A 24,030-nucleotide genomic window follows, 5' to 3' on the forward strand; every position below is an offset into this window, starting at 1 on the left:
ATTAATATTAATATCAAGACTAGTAAATTTAAATATATAATCTATAGATACGGAATTGATATATAAAGTAATAGAGTACTATTATTATTAATATCATTACTATTATGCCTTTCAAAAAAAAATATCATTACTATTATAATTATAATTTAAATTAGTATTATTATCATACATAATATTATTATTATCATTTTGTTTTTAAATTTTATAAATATAAGTACTATTAGTATTCTTACTAATAATAATAGAATTAGTATTAATAATTACTTTACTATTAATTAAACACAAATAAGCATTGAGTTGGTCATCATCAAGTTCGCCATATAGTCCGAATAGTCGAGCAAGCTCAATTTGACTAAGTGCCCGATCGATCCCACCTAAACGAAATCTCATGAAGCTTTGATTTGTCGGGTCCATAATCAGATCAAAACGTAAAGACGCTATGAACTCTTTACATAACTGTGGGTATATGACATCATTGAACCTCATAATTCGTTCCCATGCCCTGATTGTTATTAATCTCCCCCTTAAAACCTGGTATTGTACCTCTAACATTCTAGCCACTCTATCATATTCCCGTGCTTCCACCAATGGAGCCTGGTCAAAATACCACGTTGCATCGCATGATTTGTCTGCCACCCAATTATAAGCACTTGCGTAATCTGGATGGTCTCGGACATAGGCTAACCAAAGCCTTGGGTCATTTTGATCCGGTGAATGTTGTCGTCCTTTCGGTGAAGAATGTGGTTCATTTGGTGGAGAATGTTGTTCATCTTCAGAAGAATCTTGTTCTTCACGATACCGGTGTGAAGGCTCTTCTCGTTGTTGATTTCCTTTTGACCTAAAGGTGTACTGCACACATAAAACATACACCAAAACAAAAGAGGCACATAGAAAATAGTATGCGTTAGTGCGAGCTTATCATAAATCAAGTATACGTTCAAAAATACATATAGCACATGATTTTGTTAATCATTCATGTAAACATTTTCTCAAAAGATTCAAGATTAACATAACTAGTCTAGCGTTTTAAAAACCAAATTTGAACATGAACCTCATATCATTCTCATCCCTTTAACAAAACTATGACATTAGACACAAAGTAATGGAAACTTAACAATTTTCAAGCATTTATATCAATTAAGAACCAAAACATGCTAGATTTCCAAAACATGAACCATGTCATACTCAAAATGTGATACATACTTATGAAGTACACAAAATATCTCAAAACATTCACAAACACTTAGCTAGGAACCAAATTCAACCAAATTCAAAGCCAAAATTAGGATTTAAAATCTACATAAACCCTAGAATCATGAATATACCCTAAAAATACAATGGAATATGATTTCAAGGTATACAAGGCAATTATAACAACCTAAAGCATGTTAATGTTTATAAAAATTATCAATTCAAGAAAACCCACATAAATTTTCTTAAACAATCCAAAAAATTAAGCATGAAATCTAAGTATTGGAAAGAAAATTAAGTGGAATCATATGAACATACCCTAGGCATCTTGAATTAGGCTTCGATTTGAGAAGAATTGGTTAAAATTGGAAGGATTGAAGTTAGGGTATGGAGTGTTTTAGTGAAAGAGAGCAAATGAATCTCCAATTTTGGGTGAGGAATGAGTGAAAAATGAATGTGTGGTGTTAAAGAGGTGATAAAACCGTGGACCCCACCAAAAATTTAAACAGATCCGATTTAATTGGGAGGGTGCGCCAAGTGCACACCTAAGTGGTGCGCGGCGTGCACTAGTGGTCAAAACTTGAAAACTTTCTAACCCAGTTTTTGTGAAGTGCGCTGAGCGCACATATGAGGGGTGTGCGGCGCGCACGTGTTGTCTTTCAGGTATTTCCGCGTTTGGTCAGTACAGGGAGGTTGGTAACAGATTGGTGAACGTAATGGCATTCAACAAAAATTAAAAATCACGCAAAATCATGTAATTCACACAAAAACCTATTTCTAACATTTGTGAAGGTTTTAAAAGCGAGTCGCTTCACCCGACTCTCCCCCAAACTTTAGGTAGCTTTGGGGTTGAAAATGGGTTTTACCTCATCTTCATTGTTCATAGGTTCATCAACATATAGTTTAATCCTGTGTCCGTTTACCTTAAACGTATCACCCTTCGCATTCCTTAATTCCACCATTCCATATGGAAAAACCTTATTAACAACAAATGATCCCATCCATCGGGACTTGAGTTTTCCAGGGAAAATTTTAAATCGTGAGTTGAATAACAAAACACGATCACCCTCTTTAAAATCTTTTGGATTCTTAAGACGGTTATCGTGCCAAACTTTGGTCTTTTCCTTGTATATGAGTGAGTTTTCATAGGCGTTATGTATCAACTCATCCAACTCATTAAGTTGGTTTAAACGAAGGTTTTACGCTTCTTCAAGATCGAGATTACATGTCTTAAGAGCCCAATGTGATTTGTGCTCGATCTCTAAAGGGAGATGACATGCCTTCCCATAGACTATGCGGTAAGGTGTGGTTCCAATGGGAGTTTTGTAGGCGGTTCTAAATGCCCACAAAGCATCGTCAAGCTTCGTTGACCACACCTTAGGATTGGATCCAACCGTTTTCTCAAGGATCCTTTTAAGTGCCCGATTCGTATTTTCAACTTGCCCACTTGTTTGTGGGTGATAAGATGTAGAAATTTTATGGGTTACCCTATATCGTTTCAAAACCTTTTCTAATTGGGTGTTGCAAAAATGGGTACCACGATCACTAATTAAAGCCTTCGGGGTACCGAACCGGGCAAAAAGCTCTTTAAGAAAAGTTACAACAACTCGTGCATCGTTTGTGGTGAGAGCCTTTGCCTCCACCCATTTTGACACGTAGTCAACTGCAACGAGTATGTATTGGTTGGAATGAGACTTTGGGAATGGTCCCATGAAATCAATGCCCCAAATATCGAAAACCTCACAAACTTGAATTATGTTTTGAGGCATTTCGTCTCGTTGACTAAGCTTTCCTGCCCTTTGGTCTCGTTGATTTACATATTTGGTGGGCATCCTTGAAGATGGTAGGCCAATAAAAACCGGCCTCATAGACTTTTCTCCCCGTGATTTGGGGTCTGAAATATCCACCAGTGGGACCAAGATGACATTGGAGAAGAATTTGGTTGCATTCTTCCCCGGAGACACATCGACGGATTATCCCATCAGGACATCGTCTAAAGAGATACGGGTCTTCTCAAAAATAGTATTTCAAGTCACTGAAAAATTTCTTCCATTTTTGATGTGACATACCGGTTTCTAGGAATCCACCCGCAAGATAGTTGGCTATGTCTACAAACCAAGGATCATCAATTTTCTCAATTCTCATGAGATTTTCATCAGGAAAATTATCTTGAATAACGGTCTCATGGAGAACCTCAAGATTTGGGTTCTCAAGGCGAGAAAGGTGATCGGCTGCTAGGTTTTCGGCCCTCTTTTTGTCTTTAATATCAATGTTGAATTCCTACAAAAGCAAGACCCAACGTATTAATCGAGGTTTAGCATCTTGCTTAGCAAGAAAGTACTTTAAGGCCGAGTGGTCCTTGTAGACAACCGTCTTTGCTAGTACTAAATAAGATCGAAATTTGTCAAATGAAAAGACAACTGCCGGGAGTTCCTTCTCGGTGGTAGTGTAATTAAGTTGGGCTCCTTGTAATGTTTTACTAGCATAATAAATGGGCTGGAAATGTTTTTCAATTCTTTATCTCAAGACGGCACCAATAGAAAAGTCACTCGCATCACACATAAGTTCGAATGGAAGTGACCAATTCGGTGATATGAGAATGGGTGATTGTGTGAGCTTTGCTTTAAGAAGATTAAAGGCGTTTAGACACTCATCCGTAAAGACAAATGGAGCATGTTTCTCTAGAAGTTAGTTCATAGGGGTTGCAATTTTAGAAAAATCTTTAATGAATCGACGGTAAAAATCGGCGTGCCCCAGAAAACTTCTTACACCTTTCACATTCGACGGTGGTGGTAATTTGGCTATGACTTCCACTTTAGCTCTATCCACCTCCAAACCTGCACAAGAAATTTTATGACCTAATACAATGCCCTCTCTTACCATAAAATGGCATTTTTCCCAGTTTAGTACAAGATTTGATTCTTCACACCTAATCAACATACGCTCAAGATTATTAAGACATGAGTCAAAAGAATTACCGAAAATTGAAAAGTCATCCATGAATACTTCCATAAAGTCTTCAATCATATCATGAAAAATAGCTACCAACACCTTTGAAAGGTAGCAGGAGCATTGCATAAGCCAAAGGGCATACGTCGATAGGAGAAAGTACCATAAAGGCATGTAAAGGTGGTTTTCTCTTGGTCCTCGGGTGCTATTGGGATTTGGAAATATCCCGAGAAACCGTCAAGAAAACAATAAAAGTTCTTTCCTGCTAATGTTTCCAACATTTGATCAATGTAAGGAAGGGGAAAATGGTCTTTTCGGGTAGCATCATTTAATTTTCTATAATCAATACATACCCTCCAACCCGTGACAGTCCTAGAGGAAATTAATTCGTCGTTTTCATTGGTGATAACGGTCATGCCACCCTTTTTGGGTACACATTGGACTGGACTCACCCAAGGACTATCCGAAATTGGGTAAATAAGACCCGCATCAAGGAGTTAGACAATCTCCTTTTTAACGACTTCTTGCATATTAGGGTTCAGTCGCCTTTATCTTTGTACACATGGCTTATAGTTATCTTCCATTAATATCTTATGTGTACAATAAGAGGGACTTATACCGTTGATGTCATGAATTTTCCATGCTAGAGCCGGTTTATGGGCTTTTAACATGGAAACAAGTATAGACTTCTCACTTACAGAGAGTTCGGATGAAATGATAACCGGGAGAGAAGAATCCTCTTGAAGGTAAGCATATTCCAAGTGACTTGGAAGTGGCTTTAGTTCCAAAACGGGAGGTTCTTCAATCGATGTTTTACATCGGTACTCATTTTCTAAATCCAACATTCTGTATTCTTCATCATTTGGCTCATACCCGTTAGCCATAAAGGTGGTCAACATCTTCACTTCTTCCACCATGTTCTCTTCATCACCTTCCGCCAAAATGTATTCTCCCGAACCTTGCAATTCTGTAAATTCCTGCAACAACTCTGAAAATGTGTCTACGGTTTGCAAATAATAACATAAATCATCAGTAGACTCGCGGTATTGCAAGGCATAGTCAACGGAAAAGGTAACCTTAATATCCTCAATGCTAAGGGTTAATTTCTGCCCATGAACATCTATCATAGCTCTAGCGGTATTGAGGAAAGGTCGACCCAATATAAGAGGCACACGTGTGTCCTCTTCCATTTCCAAAATTACAAAATCAGCCGGAAATACTAGGGTACCCACTTTTACTAACATATTCTCTAAAATTCCACGAGGGAATTTAATAGAGCGGTCCACTAGTTGAATTACCATTCGGGTTGGTTTTAGTACCCCGGGGTCTAGCTTAACATACAATGAATAAGGCATTAAATTTATGCTAGCTCCTAAATTCGCTAATGCTTTAATGCATTCCAAATCTCCTAAGAGACATGGTATGGTAAAACTCCCGGGATCAGCTAATTTCTTTGGTATTTTGTTCATCAAAATTGCTGAACAATTAGCATTCATGGTGACGGATGAAAGTTCCTCCATTTTCTTCCGATTAGTAAGTAAGTCTTTTAAGAACTTAGCATACTTTGGCATACCTGAAATCACATCAATAAAAGGCATATTTATGTTAATTTGTTTAAACATATCTAGAAATTTTGACCTTTCAGCCTCGAGCCTTTCTTGTTGTTGCTTCCTTGGGTATGGGAGCGGTGGTTGATATGGCTTCACTATGGATTTCTTTCGTTCTTCCTTTTCAACCACTTGTTTCGGCTCCTTAACCGGTTCATCATTTTTGTTCAATGGAACACTGAAATCAGAATCTTCGGGCATTCTTGGAGCTTCGTATGCTAGACCACTCCGTGTGGTGATAACATTGGCGTGCTCATTTCGGGGGTTCTTATTAGTATCGCCCGGTAAACTCCCTGGTTTTCTTTCACAAAGTAAACTAGCTAAACCATTCATGTGCTTCTCCAAATTCTGAATTGAGGCTTGTTGGTTTCTAAACTGATGTTCGTTTTTCTCGTTCGTTTGGTTTATGTTTGTAACAAGCTGAGTTTGTGATGCAATCAACTTTTCCAACATACTCTCCAAATTTGACTTTTTCTCTTCCTGTTGGGGTTTTTGATAAAAACCAGGAGTTTGTTGTTGGAAACCACTACTTGACCCTTGTTGGTAATTGGAATTTTAACCTTGAGGGTTGTATGAGTTGTTGAACTTTCGGTTAAATTGGGCTCTTCCTTGAAATTGATTATTGTTTCTTTGGCTTATGAAAGCCACTTCTTCTTTCTGAGCCATTGTTAAACCGGCATCACAATCTTTTCCTAAATGGACACCACCACAGTATTCACAACCTACCTTCATACTATGAATTTCCTTGGTAATCTTATCCATATTTCGAGCAACACCGTCTATTTTCACACTTAGGGAACTAAGGTCATCATAAGCACCGGCGCTTTGGACTTGGGCATGACGAGTAATTGGTCTTTCTTGATGCCACTCATGAGAATAATCGGCTTGCTTCTCGATTATCTCATAAGCTTCTTGCTCGGTTTTGTCCATGAGTGAACCTCCAGCCGCTTGATCAATAGAAATCCGGGTTGCAATATCACAACCCTTGTAAAAGATTTGGACTTTTTGGAAGGTATCTAAACCATGGTTTGGACAACCTCTTAGCATTTTGGAAAATCGATTCCATGCTTCATACAAGGTTTCCATCGGCTTTTGACAAAATTGGGTAATTTCTTGTTGGAGTCTCGCGGACTTAGAAGCTGGAAAATATTTCTTAAGAAATTTTTCCAACATACCATCCCAAGTTTCTATCGTAGCCTCAGGCAATGAATCTAACCAACTCTGTGCTTCCCCATGGAGTGTCCATGGGAAAAGTCTTAAAAATATGGCTTGATCAGTGTTCGGTTGAAGTTTGAATAGAAGACATATCTCTTGAAAAAGACGAATATGTTCGTTTGCATCTTCATTCGGACCACCACCAAATTGACATATGTTGTTAATCATTTGGAGAATAGGTGATTTTATTTCCAATTTTGCTTCACCTGTGGGCGGAGTAATTGCACTTCCTTGTCCGGTTCGGGTTGCCTTCATCATGGCCACCATTGATTGTCTTGGTACCACCGGTCTTGCCTCTCCTTCCATTTCAAAATTTGGAGGATGAATGGGTTCACCAAATTCAGAATATCTTGGCTTGGTTGTACTTGATTCTGAATCAAAAGTTTCTTGCTTTGATGAAGATTCAAAAAGTTCAAGTACTTCTTTTGGAATTCTACCAAGCTTTCTATCAGGTTCTATAAGCGGTGTAAGTAATGGAGAATCTGAACTTCGGGTATGTGGCATATGCAACCTAAAATCTGTCAATCACACAACTAACAAAACTATTAAATGCACAGATTCTATAAGTTTTAAAAAAAATCAAAGACTATTAATAATTTAAAAAGAATTAAGCAACTACTTAATCAAAAATTAGTTAATAATTCTATTTTGACACAAAACTGTCCCCGGCAGCGGTGCCAAAAACTTGATGTATGAAACGTGGTATATGAATTGTTGTATGAAATAGTATGAAAAAATACCGATTAAAGATTGCTACACACTAACGGGCAGTGTACCCGATCGTGTAGTAGTATAGTAAATGGTAAAATCCATTTATCGTTCCAAGGACAATATCTAAGTCAAATTAGAATTATAAACTAAATTATGATTAACTAAAAGAATTACAAGTACAAGATATATTTTGGTTTGCCCTTTTACGATGGGCGAATCAAATGATGAATAAGATTAAAAGACAATGTTTTTGGTATTTTAAGTTTATGAAAGTAAAAGATAGTTTTGATATCAAATTAAGGAAATATGCTCATCTAGACTTTTTACCCTTAATGTTGAATGTTATTTAGGATTAAGATCGGATTGATTGGTTATGCATGAGAACTAACTAATTGGTTCACCAAGAGTAGTCTTGCGCAAACACTCAAATGAGATTACACGATGCAAGTGATGTTCTTGTCATCTAAGACCTCCTATTTGTAATCAACTAATTCAACTAGTTTGAAGACTTGAAGAATTATCAAATCAATGGTGTGTAGTACATGATCCACTCCTATATCAACTATAGGTTTAACTTAGTTCATTCCCTTGGTCCGGTTAAATGCTCAATTCACCCAACCCAAGTAATTAACTAAGTGATATAATTAGATCCCTATAAACTTCACTAGATAAGGCAAATCACTAACACATGTTAATTAATTGAACTAGGTAGTTGAAAGTGTGTATAACAGATTTTAAGGAATTGGTCATTCTTCTAGACAATTATACATACTAATTAAGCTATTCCAAAGTATCTACAAGAGTCGTTCTTACATTCTTATGTAAATTAACCATATGAACTTAACTTATCCCTTTTGGTAAAAGATGGATAAACACATGTCACTAGGTGTAAATCAATACATTAACTTAACAAGATGATGTTTCTTAATCAAATGAACATATCAACTAGTTGAATCGAAAGGATTAAACTTAACAAGAATGGTTCTTGTATTCAAACATCAAACTATCGTGCATAATAACAATCAATCAATAGTAAACATTCAACATTTCGGTTATTTATCTAGATGAACATAAAATGGACTAGCCAACAATCATGCTTGAAAACTTAAACAAAACAGTAACTTAAGATAAAATTCATTGTAAATACAAGATTGACCTTTTAGGAGTAATCTTGGATGAAGCTCTTGAATGATCCTTGATTCTTCAATGATTTGAGTGCTTAGATGCACTTTGATAAGCCCAAGAATTACTATGATTCGTATGTTTTAGTCTCAGAATAGAAAGGAAACTGGTGCCCTTGAAATGAAGCTGGAAAGAGGTTTAAAAAGGCTGAACAGTGGTTGGAAAGTGGAGTGCGCCAAGCGCACAAGAGGTAAAAGTGTGCGGAGGGGTGCGCTGAAATCTATTGCTTTACAGCTCGATATCGCACGTTGAAATCTGTTGTACTGGTAAAACTGTGCGGAGGGGTGCGCTGAGCGCACTACTGTGCGCGGCGCGCACGTAGCTTGGCGCACTTTGGTTTTGCTTGAGAAATCTTCTGATCAAAATTTTGAATTGTGCGCTGCGCTGAGCGCACCTCTCTGTTCTTAGGTTTCTAGTTCTGGTTTCGATCTCTGAGCTGTATCATATATAATCTTCCATATTTCTTCAAGTCTACAATGATTCTAGACTATATTACAATAATATGAAATACAAACGGAAATACTATGTTTACATTCGAAATAAACAACAATAGGACTCGATATTGCGACTAAATATATGTTTAATTTGAGGAATATCATTAACTTATCCTCCCCTTCACGAATAGGCCCGTCCGTTCCATATTCATCTTTCTTCTTCATTCTAAGGAATGCAAAAACAATTAAACCACGAACGCATATGAACTCACTCACCCACAACGTCCCATCTTGCTCAACAATCGTCGTACATCACTCGTTTGGCACGATTTGAACCCGTAACAATGGTAGCTAGTCATTGTTACGCGAGCACGCCGTGCTAACTTGCTAGTACAATGTCTATCTCGCTTGATGATTACAAACACAACACAAATTAATTAGCGCATGGGTAGTTCACCTAAACCTAGGCACCAACCAAACCCGGTCCTACCCGAAATCCTACAAGTCCCGCATAAAACGCATACACAATAAAGTCTAAGTCTAGGCACCTATCTCAAGTCGCCTAAATCCCTTAGACCATGCTCTGATACCACTTGAAACAACCCAACCCGTATTCAACACGACAAATTTTTGTTTTTTATATTTATAAACCATTAACGCCCAATTAAATGGTTACATAACGTAAACCGTTCCATACAACCCGTTTAAACCAATACAACAAGTTTAATGTTTATAAAGAAGGCACGAAGGCCCTTAATCAAATGTGATGTAAGTTCGACCCATTAACATGATAGTTTTAATTCAAACAACACCCGAGCATGGTTTAGGGCTAAACTACCCAAAAAACTAGGTCGACTTCCAAAAGCTTCAACAAGCATCCAACAAGGAGAAACTAGTGCCCAACAACCCCCTTCCCTTTCTCCGCACCTGCATCTAAAAAGTAAACAACGAGAGGGGTAAGCTAACGCTTAGTGAATGCAATAATTATACATATACATATATAATATACCTACTTGCAATCACCTACTCACACACCACAAACATGCTAGCAATATAATATTAGCATACGAACTCCAAATAAAAGCTAATAACCTCCAAAACCGCAACTAGCATAAACAATAGCATATACTCCAAATATTATAATATGCTACACTACAACACATACACGAACTATATGGTTAACCATACACACATGAAGGTGCTACCAGATCCGTGGTTCACACCGTACGTAATGCTCTGACGCTACCGGCTCCGTGGTTCACGTCACTACGCATTCGAGTCATACTCTTTTATAGTGCTACCGGCTCCGTGGTTCACATTTCGGTGCTACCGGCTTTGTGGTTCACACCTAATTTTAAAGTGCTACCGCCTCCATGGTTCACACTTTGATGCTACCGGCTCCGTGGTTCACATCACAACACGTGCACCATGATGCTACCGGCTCCGTGGTTCACATCATAGCACACTCGCACACACTATGGCACTCCCGGCTCCGTGGGTCATACCATAGCATACAAATAAATATACTATATACATACATGCATAAATATCCCACTCACCTTAACACCAAGGTGATGATTAAAATCCGCACGCCTCAAGCGAAGTACCTAATACATTAAGTACCCAAATCAACATACAAAATTGTGGAGCTAACCACCAATGCTTAACTCTTGAGCATTTAATGACCCAATTGCATTAAATGACTCACTTACACCAAAACTGCCCATTAATGGCCAAGACTCATCATAAATCACTAAAAGCTAGTGATTAAAGTCTACTAACACCAAATAACACAAATTATGGGTATTTCATACCCATCTTACCCAACTAGGTCAACAATTGCCCATTTGACCCATTTTAACACTTAGACTTACAAATTTCGGTCAAACTTAACCCATTAACAAATCTTTCATCATTTACAAGTGTACTAGTGTTTTAATCAACAAAATTAACACTTACAAACACCAAATTCATGAACAAAATCCTAGATTATAACCATTAGGGTTTCCTTTCATCAATGTAACCCCCAAATGGGTCTTACAAGTCTCAAATGAAACAAACCCTAGCCATAAATCAAATTAAACTCAAAACTCGGAGTTAGAACTTACCAACACTATCACAACGTAGCTAGAGACGTAGGGAACAACTTTAAAACTCGGGCTCGGTCAAGATTCCTTCTTCTTCTTCCCCAAAGTGAGCTTTCTCTCACTAACACTCTATCTCTCTCTCTAAAATGAATGTGGATGGATGGAGAAATGTTTAATGAGGTTAGGATAAGCTTCCATCAGCTTTTAGGCTCTCCAAACCGTCCACTAGTGAAAAGACTATAACACCCCCAAAAGATGCCATTTAAAATGGCTAAAATTGTCATTACAGCGACATTTGTCTCGTTTCGCGACACCAGGACGCGATACACATAAACCAAACGCGATAAATGGACAGAAGTCATGTATCAGAAGTTGTCGCGTTTTGGCCCTGTCTGTCACGGATCGCGATACACCAGGACGCGACAAACCCCCTTCAAACTCGACAGTTTACCTGATGTACTCCAATTTCACTTTTAAAACATCCCAAAGTCAAACATGGTCAAGTAAATACGTCCAAACTATCAAATACTCATTCTTGGACTCTGTAGGATGCCACAAGCGTCATGTTTAGAAAAACGGGGTGTTACAGGCCTTATCTTCCCGCTCGCCTCGCGTTAAATTTTTCCGACATCTCCGTTCAACTCGAAATGCTTTTAGGAACACACTGCGACCAACTATACGCGAAACGGACGTTTTTCAAAAAACGCTAAATATTTCGAGCTATTTTCCATACATATACATACACGTATAACAAACAACTCAAACTAACTACATCATATCGATGATTTCGTCTCTCTTTTTTACGCAATCTTTCTGGCATTTAAAACGCGCATGCTATTAGGTATATTAGGTACTAACTACATTTATCTAAACACACCCGTAGTAAAGCATTTTTAATTCTGTAAATACATAACGTTACGTTAACTATGAATATGTAACTCGAAAGGCCCCGCAGCATCGCGCGGGCTACTTTTAGTAGTTGAAGAACAAATATGAAATATTAGTGATAGAAATGTGATCATATGAGAATGTTATCACTTTAATTTTTGGTGACTACAATTTTCAACGACTAGTTTTGTGAAAATAAATAAAACCCTTAAATATAGGAACAAAATAAGTTAAACAGTTAAAAGATATTTGTGAAATATAAATAGATAATTAACCGTGCACGATGTGTTCTCACCCTTGATTTTTTTCTTCAATTTCAAAACCAATTAATCAAATGGATACATGTACTCTGTAACTACATATGAATATGAAGAATTAATATAAGCATCCAATAAAAAAGATTGATGCATCCTTATTCATTCACGCCTATAAATTAATGCTTGTATTGAATTGTTTATTGATGCATCCAAATTCGTTGTTATATATTCTTTACATCCTTTTAATAAGAATAAATTTTTTTTTTGAAAGGCAAGCTTGCATCAGTCCGGACTGAAGCTTAGTCATCATTTGCACACACACGCGCTTTCGGGCAGGAAACCCGAACCACACTCTGAGGATCCGACCCTTTAACCATCCCGAGGGGCAGGCGGGCCGGATCTTAGTCCCGGAGCGGGTCGGTAAAACCTTCCCTTTGGGCCACCTTCAAGGAATATATTTCAATTCCTAGAGCCGGTGACGAGGCTCGAACCCGAAACCTCTAGCCCTGCGAGTACACAAGTGTAACCGCGGTACCATTGAAGCAATACTTCGTTGGTTTTAATATGAATAAATATATAGATATATACGGGTGTGTTTCTCTGCTTCTTTCCACCATGACCTGATAAATATAAGTTTTAGTTTATATGTATGTACGCATCACACTTTTATTAAAATGATGCAACCTTTGTGTAAATCAAAATTCTTATATATACATGTATATTTCTCTGCTTCTTTCCACCATGAGTAGATAGACAACACTTTTTAGTGTATATGTATGTACGCATCCCACTTTTATTCAATTTATTCAACCTTTGTGTAAAACAAACATAGTATTAACAATAACATTGGATTGGTTGCGCGTAACAAATGATTGGGAAAATATAATTCATAGCAAATTAAGGGGAGAGATAACGAGATATTTAAGGGATGATAATAGATAACAAAAAAAAAAATACATATTTACCTTTAACTAGTTTTGATATCATCCGATTTATAATATTAATAATAATTGTTGCTTTTCAAAAAAATCTAGTTTTGAGTAAGTTAAATTTGTGTGTTCCAGAATTGTTCTCACCAAATATATAAATAAGAATATTCTCACAGGATCACTACCATATATATATATATATATATATATATATATATATATATATATATATATATATATATATATATATATATATATATATATATATATATATGCACATATTAAAAAAGAGGATTTTTTTTTAATCTTTTTTTTCAATCTGCTCAGCCCGAAAAAAAATTAATTCTCAAAAAAAGAAAATTTGGAAACATTTTTTTCTAGGGAAAAAATATGTTTCGAGAATTTAAAAAAATTATATATTTTTTTAATTCCACGTTAGTGCAGACTGACGAGACTCAGCCACGTGGCAGTCTATGCTGACGTGGTAGTCAGTTTGCGCTGACGTGGAATTAAAAAAAATATTTATTTTTTTGTAAAAAAAGATTCAAAAAAATTCTATTTTTTATTTCAAAATAAAAAACTTTTGATTTTTTTAAAAATAATTTTTCAAAGAATAGATGCATATGGTAGGTGCATGTGCATTCATATGTGAGCAGAGGCGGAGTCAGGGGGATGCATGTGGATGCTTTGCATCCCCCAACTCTTCAATTAATCGAATTATAGTTTGTTTAAAAATTATATATTAGTTTTCAATATCTCTAAATAATAAACACAAGATTCCTTTAAATATAATTAACATAATATTTTTAATTTATTGATCCAATTCTATATTTTTTATTTCATTAGTAGCAAGGGTCCACTAATAATAAATTATCAATACTCATTCTTGAAAAAAAAAAGTTTCAGCCCATACCCCAAATTTTAAACAAAAAATAAGATTATGTGCACTACAAGTGAAAGAGATTTCTCATCAATGAAGATTGTTAAAACGAGACTTCGTAGCAACATGATGAGTGACAATTTTACAATAAATTGTCCGATTCTTTACATTGAAAGGGATATTTATAGAAAGAATTTCTACTTATGAGATAATAGATGATTTTTCTTTCAAAAAACCCATACGTGTTTGTTTTCAAATGCCTAAGGTATATTTTGAAATAACTTTCTTTTTTGTGTATGTTTTATGATTATTTAACTTATACAATTGTTTTAATCAAATAATTAGTATTGATAGATTACTCACTGAGACTACGGATCAACATTGCGGGAGTTAATATATCTTTTTGAAGATTTGTTTTAGAAAAACTTTAGTGAAGTATTACTATATCTCATATTCTTTTGAAAAACTTATTAGTGTAAAAGATTAGTGAAATATTACTATATATCATAGTTACGATGTATGTATAAAAATTTTATGTTGATATTTAATTTTGTGATATGCAACCTATCCATAAATCCTGAATTCGCCTCTGTATGTGAGTTCTTTAAGTTCTCTCCGACTCTTAGTTCTATCTACATCCTCTCCTTATATATATATATATATATATATATATATATATATATATATATATATATATATATATATATATATATATATATATATGAATTGGTTCATCTACAAAGAACCTTAAAATACATAAAATAGGTTACCACTCTTTTGCTGACACATGTCCAACTAAAATGAAGAAAGATTTTTAAATAAAAGGGCACTTTAGTAAAATTATAAATCAAAAATTATTTTATTAATTATATTTATTTGAATGTAACCGTCTTATTTGTAGTGTGCTTATAACCTTTCCATGAATATTGGCATGGCAGTTTACAATTCCAAAGGATTTTCAAACCGTTATAATAATTTACTGTGAAAAAATATTGATTCAATTTTATTCACACAACAATTAAAAAGTGACGAACACATGTGCAAAATTGTATCAACTTGGCATTGTATCAAAATTGCAGTGCATGGAGTGTATCAATTGGTTATATTGTACATCATTAAATTGTATATAAATATCGTTGTACGAAAAATTTATAAGATCCATGCATCAATTTAGTTCTAATCATCGGTGTGGGCGTTGTTTATCAATTTAGTTATAACATTCATGTATCAATTAATTTAGTGTCATTCATGTATCAAGTTTGTTGTAAGTATCAGTAATCTCCATCTAACGATTTGTGTCTAATTACTGAACAAAAATGTATCATTTTTTGTGCATCATTGTTTCTAAATATCATGAACAAAAAATTAAAATGTATCAATATTTTAAGGTTTGTGTACAAGCTGCAGGTTCAAACGCTAATAATGTGCAGTGAATGTGCATCAAACGATGTCATTTGTGTACTCCATGAGCATCAAAATATGTTTGTTTGTGTGCAAGCTAGTCTTTATACGTGAAAAAATGTAATTACTTATTTGGCAATTTGTATCACATATGGTGATTATTTCTGTTTTGAATGGCTGTTTTTTTTTTTTTTTTTTTTGGCTAAATAACGATTACTATTAAAATTAAAAGATCTTCATCAATTGATGAAAAATCCCCAAACCGATACAAGAAGGAAACAAAATGCGACGAAGGGCTCGAAGACAGAAAACTAAACTAGACCAACCTAACTTAACCGCTAACTCGAATCGAACCCCGACGTACCAAAAACCAAAGAACACAATCAACAAGCCACATATCAAGGACCAAAAAACAAGGGTCAAAAACATCATAATATCACAACGCAGGACAAAAGACGAACATAAACTATATAGTTACCAATTAACCATCTTTGGAATGCCGATTCTTGCAATTTCTTTTGTCCGGTCGAGATGTCATTACGTCAACTTTATCAATATGCACTCCTTTTCCACTCCTAGAATTAAAATTGAATGAACTAACATCGGACGATCCACCATTTATAACCGAACCCGGAGCGCGCGGAGGTATCAAACCAAGATCCGCCAATCCTTGAAAGAATCCCTTACCATTTTCAATCGGTTTGACCACTTCCTCTTCTTCCCGAACCACGCACGATCCCAAATCCTTAGCCTTTTTCTTACCATTTTTAGCATGCCGAATCGCAGAACGATCAAAAACATTTTGCACCTCAAAAGAGGAAGCTGAAACATTACCAACAGGAAGGCCAACATCAAACTGTTGTGGCCTCGAAATGGTTGCTTCAACTACAAGAACATTAACGAGATCAAAAGCCGGGTCATGGTCCCCTTGAACACGAACCGGTGATACAACAAACGCATCTTCGTCGATGCTACCAAATTTCAATTCCGACCCATCAAACTCTTTTATCGACTGCTCAACCACATCAGTACTATCTTCAGCTTCAATGACATTTTCTTGAACAAAATCTTGAACAACAAACTGATCAGCAGCAATCTCATTTGTAACATCACCAATATCTTGAACATCATCTTGAGCAACACCCGAATCTTCAACAACTAAAGCATCTTGCACTTTATCAGCATGTTGTTCATAAAATGGATGTCCCGCCATAATAATCCGATTCGAAATGGCTAGAAGATCTGAAGGAAAAGCGTCATTTAACCAATTAACATCCACAAGTGAAGGGTTAACCTCGTTTACCCATAAAATTGTATTCGAAAACCGCCCGTCTTCTAAATCTACATCAACGGAGTCGTGAACATGTTTAGCACAACTGGTCCTAATAAAAGCAAACGATGATCCCACGCTACTAAGATCCGAAGTGGACTTAGCCAAACACACAACTTCACCAAAAAGAGAGGCCACCTTCCTAGTGTTGCTGTCGGACGCGTGTGTAACCGGAATACCAACAATTTCAATCCAAACGAATCTGAAAAAGCTACTGGCGAGATCATCTCAATTTAGGCGTTGCTGATTTGCGAACAAGACCGGAAAACTTCCTGTTACCTCTCCTGATCGACCATTCGACATATAATGGACGTCCAAACAGAGGTAACCGTTCATTGAGCTGACAGCAACCGAAGCACACGTAGGATCAGAATACGACACGAAGCAATATCTTCTTGTCGGCCAATATTTGATTTCCGATAACGTTCCAAACTTTCCAAACTCCGACTCGATCATATGTTAAGAAGCAACAAACAAACGTGATAGTAGGGAAAAATTGGAAAAGACGTTGCTACCCTTAAATGATGATTAAATAACAAAGTAATATATTTCAAGTTATGCGGGGGTCTTTTTAATCCAATGGCTAATATCACATCCTACCTATTTTATTTTAAGGATTGTTGTAGCATAACCAAACCATATATATATATATATATATATATATATATATATATATATATATATATATATATATATATATATATATATATATATATATATATATATATATATATATATATATAAAACTGACTCCTTTGGTCCTATAAACTAGCAAAGTTCCATGTACAACGTTAGACTTGGTCTACATAAACCCACGTACAACATATCACAATTTTTTGTGATATACTTCCTAACTACTGTAATCTCTCTTATACTTAAAGTAAAAACACAATTGAGTGACAAATCTCATCAATATTAAATCCTAGCCATCAAAACTTTTAACCACCTCTAATCACAGCCATTCATTCCAAAACCAACCCTTAATCACGTGACAATCCTTGAATTAAGAGGTAATCAGACAAAATTAGCCTTCAAAACTAAAAAAACGTACGGGGTTTAGCCCTAAAATTAGGGATCGATCCATCTCAAATTCATTTGCAAGCTACACAGTCTTCTTCAACCCTTTAAAACTCTCTCATCTCAAATCAGTAATACTCAGCTAATCAACCAAAAAACCCTAAATCGATTCTTCATCCAATCCTCCATCCATCGCCAAACAAATTGATTCTTCAGTCATCTATATCGAATTCACACAAGGTAATCAGATTTTGATCAATCTGTTTAATTTGAATTTAGATTAGTTTTGATGAATCTGTTTATTGATTTGATTTTAATCCAATCGATATAGATGATTTGATTATTCAGATCATATGCATCGACGATTTAATTATTCTGATCATATTCATCAGCATTAAGCATCGAAGATAAAATCCATCAGTTTGAAAGCGAAAAGATCTAAAGATTTCATCTATTTATTGCTTTATATATCGATTAGTGCTTTAAACTAATGACATCCTTAATCACGATGTCGCCTTAAATTTTAATTTTTGTATTGCTTTTCTTCATTAACATTTTCTTTTCGATTTTTCTGTCAAGATTTTGATTTTAAAGTTTATTTGATTTTTGTTCGTTTGGTTAGTATGGAAAAGAGCATGACCAGGTTTTACTAATTCTAAGAATAAGGTGAAGTGTTTAATATTTTTCACTTCCAATTTGTTTTGTTGCTTATTTGTTTTTTAATTCGGATTTCAATTTCTTCTTATTTGATTTTTATGCAGTTGCAGCAAGTTATAATTATATAGTGATTATGAAAGTGTATGTAAGGTGTTTGATAAAATGTCAAAGAGAAATGGAACATATAAAGTGATGGTGATGGTGTATGCTTGAAGGAAATACATGATGTTAGTCTTGTGAAAAGAAATCACAGGTTTGTAGACTTGAAATTTATTTTCAGTTCATAAAGATCATTATAAAAGTTCATCATCATATTAAAACTTTTTTTGTATTCGTTCTAGATATATGACTGAAGTTATCCATTTCTATTTTTGTTATATCCATTTAGAGTTTCAGTTCATAAAGATCATTACCAATGGTTAATCTAATTTTTGTATGCTTTAATGATAGATTTTTATGTCTATGATTGGAACAATCAATGATTTACTTTGATATAACTATAAGTTATGCTGAAATTCACTTTCATAAAGTAGTCTTTTGTTTTGACCTAAAACTTGCTCGAGCTGCATGAAATCTACAATTGGTCAAAGAGGTCTGCATTTAAAAAATAGTTATGGTGACCACCCTTATGACCCATTTCTGCATATCATCAAAAATTCTATATCTGATTAGCAAATATATGAATGATCATAATAATGTTTATGTGTCTGGTTTATTTCAGTCAAACATGTCCTTAGTAAATGGATCTAGAATTCGAAATGCGCTATCAATAAATTTTGGATTTTCGAATATACCTCAGTGATCCTGTCATCTAAAAATTTACCAAGGTGCTGAAGTAATTTAATTCATTTTTCTTAATGTGTTTATATGTATGGCACAACTTCAGTTACTTTTGTAGGTGAGATGGATGACGGATTTAGCATATGGTTATTCAACAAAAAGTAGTGTACTATATCATGAAGGATCATGTATGTTAGGTAATTTTCCAAGCATTAATTTTTTTTAAATAGTTCCGCAAAGCTAAAATATGAGTTGATATAAGCAATTTTATGTTGATATACAAGCACCATCCTTCTATACATTGTAGTTATTGTGGATGCCATTAACACCATCCTTCTTGAAAAAAGGGATCAATTGTAAAGAACTTGAAGAAATAAAATATAAAATATGACGTGCAAGATCAAGATATAACAATACTAAAAAGTATGACGTAGACCATCCTTCCGTATCATAAAATTTTATATGTTGTAATTTTGAATATGGATGCTTCATATTTTGCGACTTTATAATCATTGTGTAATCATCTTACAGGTTCAAGAGCGTACTGCATTAGAATCTTCAATCAAAATTGGTGAATTTAATATAATCTCTTATGAGTGTCAATATGGGCAGTTGGATAACGGGTGATAGCAGGTAATTTTCTTTTCTATCATATACTTAGAAATGTTATATGGGTATTTCTTAGTTTATACTTCTATAAAGATATGATGAGGAAAAAAAGTTATCAAACTGATCTTATGGATGAGTTACACATACTTTTATAAGTGCAACAACCAATAATTTGGTAGGGATGCTGATTGGAAGATTCATCATTGGAATTGGGTTGGGTATCGGTCCTCATGTCGCTTATCTATGTATAACTGAGGTCAAGTAACACCACCTCTCTTTTTTTCACGCTAGATGTATATATGGGTTGTGAAGGTTGGAGATGGTTTTAAATGGGTTGTATTAGGACGAACCGAAGCTTGTGAGTTGACCTGAAAGAATTTTGGTCCAAATATTTATCATTTCTTATGAACTTTTAATGGGTCAAACATTATTAAAAAATTAGAGTTTTTCAGTAATAAATGGTTTTAGGAGGATTTATACATTACCACAAATCACTTCTGGGTGACCTTGGACCTGTTTATCATGCTTCTTTTTTTGCAAGCTTTTCATTATTATAGCTGCTTGACCCAATATCAGTATTTCATTACCGATTGCCTCATTCATAAGAAAGTGGGTCGAATATACACCTATAACCTCTTTTGTGATTTTTTTCAGGTTTTGCCAACTTGTGTGCGTGGTACTTATGGTAGTTTCATTCAAATTTTAACGTGTTTAGGGTTAATGAGGGCTCTGATAGGGATCCCTAATAATTGGTGCTACCTTTATTAGATGTCTCTCCTTAGAAGCTTCATTTGACTATATGTGTTTAGGTGACGTATATGCTTTTGGCTATTTACTATTCCAAGAACTATACTCACTGTTGCTATCAAAGTAGCCCTATTGTTAATTTGATGCTAATTTTTTTAAAGAAACCCGCGAAAATGCAGAAAAGTTAATTTACATTGAGGTAATTCGTGGGAAAAATTATCTATAGTTGTAAACTTAAAGGAACTTTTAAAAGCTAATATTTTTTTTTCGTTTTTATCAGAACCAGTTTTTCATTTCGTGCCTTTCAGATGATGATATGGTGAAGAGGTTAGTATCATTTTACCAACTTATAAAAAACAATAAATTTTCGTTTTGTTTTTTACCCTCGACTTTGTTTCAGATGAATGGAATCACTGATCCCATAGCTGATAAGACGTAAAAATATTTGTGGTTAGCAGCTGCGCCAGTAAGTTAATATGGCACCATCAAAGCTACAGGTGCTAAAATGGGTTGTATGTTTAACCTGTCACAATGGGTAGATATATTACAGTAGGTTGAACTGAGTTGGGCAGACCCACAATAAAGTATACACCATTTGTATAATATATTTCTTATAACTATAATTCCTAAAATAATATATAAATAAAATAATCAAATTATGTGAATAAAGAATCTGGTAGGGTTGTATTGTATAGAAATTGGGCTTTTTTCTAACCATGTGTCATGTTTGACTTTAAAAAGCTGCATTTTTTAAAAAGATTTTATGAATCTGAACAGTATGAGATAAGTAGACATAGGTGGAGATGTAAGCTGGCAAATTGAAAGACAAGTTGAAAATCCGGTTCACAATGATGGTCATATGAAGGCTTCTAAAGCCATAGGTGGAGATGTAAGTTGGCATATCTATGATAAAGGTGTATGTTTTTACTCTCTGGGTTAGTATTATAACTCGAACTTTGATTTTGTTTATGTAATGAGAAGGGCCTTCAGTGAAGGTACATAAAGGTTTAAATATTGTATACGTTTATGCTTCATATTAAGTGTGTGATAAGATTTATTAAATAGCCTTTAAATCTTGATTGAATTTTGTTTGTAGAGGTGGCAACATGGGCACACCAAGGTTGATTACGGGTCAGATGTAGAAGCGTCATTTTTAGAATCAATATTCTATGGAATAAGATCCTAGCTTAATGCCCGCGAATTCGCGGGGCTTTTTATACTATATGGTCCTTCCATCCTTCCTTCGGTATTTCTGTATAACAAGGGGTTGGGGATGCTGTAATTCGTGTTGTAAGATTTTTTTTTCTACAATCTCATGATCACCAATTGAATCATTTGGGCTTTTGTTACAAATAAACCACTACTATTTGCGACAACTATAATTAACAATTACAGACTATAAAATAAAACTCTAAATTTGGGCTTAATATGAAGCTTTCTTAGTTTTTAGGTAACCTCAGGTAATTTGATGATGGAGATACTTATGAAGGTGAAAGGTAATGTAACGTAGTTTAAGGATCGTGGCTAAATAGAACGATAGATAAATGATTAAAACCTTCATGGCTTAATCGAAACACAACCTTCTCGGTTGACAAACAATACCTTCACGGTTTAATTTTCAGGAACTCACAAAATAAATAATATTAAACTGCCTAAAAACATAAACATTTGTCTTTAAATACTATCTAAACCAATACCTAACATGTAGGGAACTAACTAACTATAGATAAACATAAAAGATAAGAACAAATAAAATAATTTAAAATTCAAAGTAGACCATTTAGACTTTAACTCCAATTGGTTTGTGACTTGCTCTCTATGTTTATTTACCCCACTCCCGTACGTACAAGCCTAAATGCTACCAAATTTTCATTGAACTTTTTTGATGGACTTGAACGTGTAGTTGTTTGACTTGGGGCCTTATAATTTACGTCTAATTCTGCATCATTCTCCCCTTCTTCGATGTTTTTATATATTAAATGAAATTGATATTTACATGATTAAATGTTTCCAACATGTTAATCAATCAAACTTGTTAAGACTTGATTAAATGAAATAAGTTTCATATAGACAATTGATCACCCAAGTTGACCGGCGATTCACGAACGTTACAAATTTGTAAAAACTACATGTTGTGGTATATATAGACATATATATATGACTGACATGAGATTATGATGAGTAAGTATCTCACTAAGTATATTAACAATGTGTGATATACATAAGAAATGAGAATACTAAGTTAAGAAACTCGAAATGATATATATATAACGATTATCGTTATGATAACGTCTACTAAATACATATGTATCATATTAAGATGTGGATACACTATATTTAACATGATAAAATGATATTTAAATATATCATTAAGTGTGTTAACAATGAACTACATATGTAAAAACAAGACTACTAACTCAAGAATTACGAAACGAGACTTATATGTAACGATTATCGTTGTAACGATATTTTAATGTATATATCATACTAAGATATATTAATATATCATAATATCATGATAATATAATAATATAACATCTCATTAGATATAATAAACATTGGGTTAACAGCATTTAACATGATCGTTAACTTAAAGGTTTCAAATCAACATTTACATGTAACGACTAACGATGACTTAACGACTCAGTTAAAATGTATATACATGTAGTGTTTTAATATGTATTCATAAACTTTTGAAAGACTTCAAAACACTTATCAAAATACTTCTACTTAACAAAAATGCTTCCAATTACATCCTCGTTTAGTTTCATCAACAATTCTATTCGTATGCACCCGTATTCGTACTCGTACAATACACAGCTTTTAGATGTATGTACTATTGGTATATACACTCCAATGATCAGCTCTTAGCTGCCCATGTGAGTCACCTAACACATGTGGGAACCATCATTTGGCAACTAGCATGAAATATCTCATAAAATTACAAAAATATGAGTAATCATTCATGACTTATTTACATGAAAACAAAATTACACATCCTTTATATCTAATCCATATACCAATGACCAAAAACACCTACAAATACTTTCATTCTTCAATTTTCTTCATCTAAGTGATCTCTCTCAAGTTCCATCTTCAAGTTCTAAGTGTTCTTCATAAATTCTACAAGTTCTAGTTTCATAAAATAAGAATACTTCC

At 34.5% G+C, this 24,030-nt stretch overlaps 1 non-coding gene across 1 annotated transcript; it reads left to right on the forward strand.

Annotated features, from left to right (window-relative positions):
* Positions 1-6,765: 6,765 nt before the first annotated feature.
* Positions 6,766-6,872, forward strand: LOC139846131 (small nucleolar RNA R71). The gene has a single exon (XR_011758871.1). It is a non-coding gene; the product is annotated as a small nucleolar RNA R71 (small nucleolar RNA).
* Positions 6,873-24,030: the final 17,158 nt, after the last annotated feature.

The sequence above is a fragment of the Rutidosis leptorrhynchoides genome, chromosome 4 (genome assembly GCF_046630445.1).
Source record: "Rutidosis leptorrhynchoides isolate AG116_Rl617_1_P2 chromosome 4, CSIRO_AGI_Rlap_v1, whole genome shotgun sequence".
Lineage (NCBI taxonomy): Eukaryota > Viridiplantae > Streptophyta > Magnoliopsida > Asterales > Asteraceae > Rutidosis > Rutidosis leptorrhynchoides.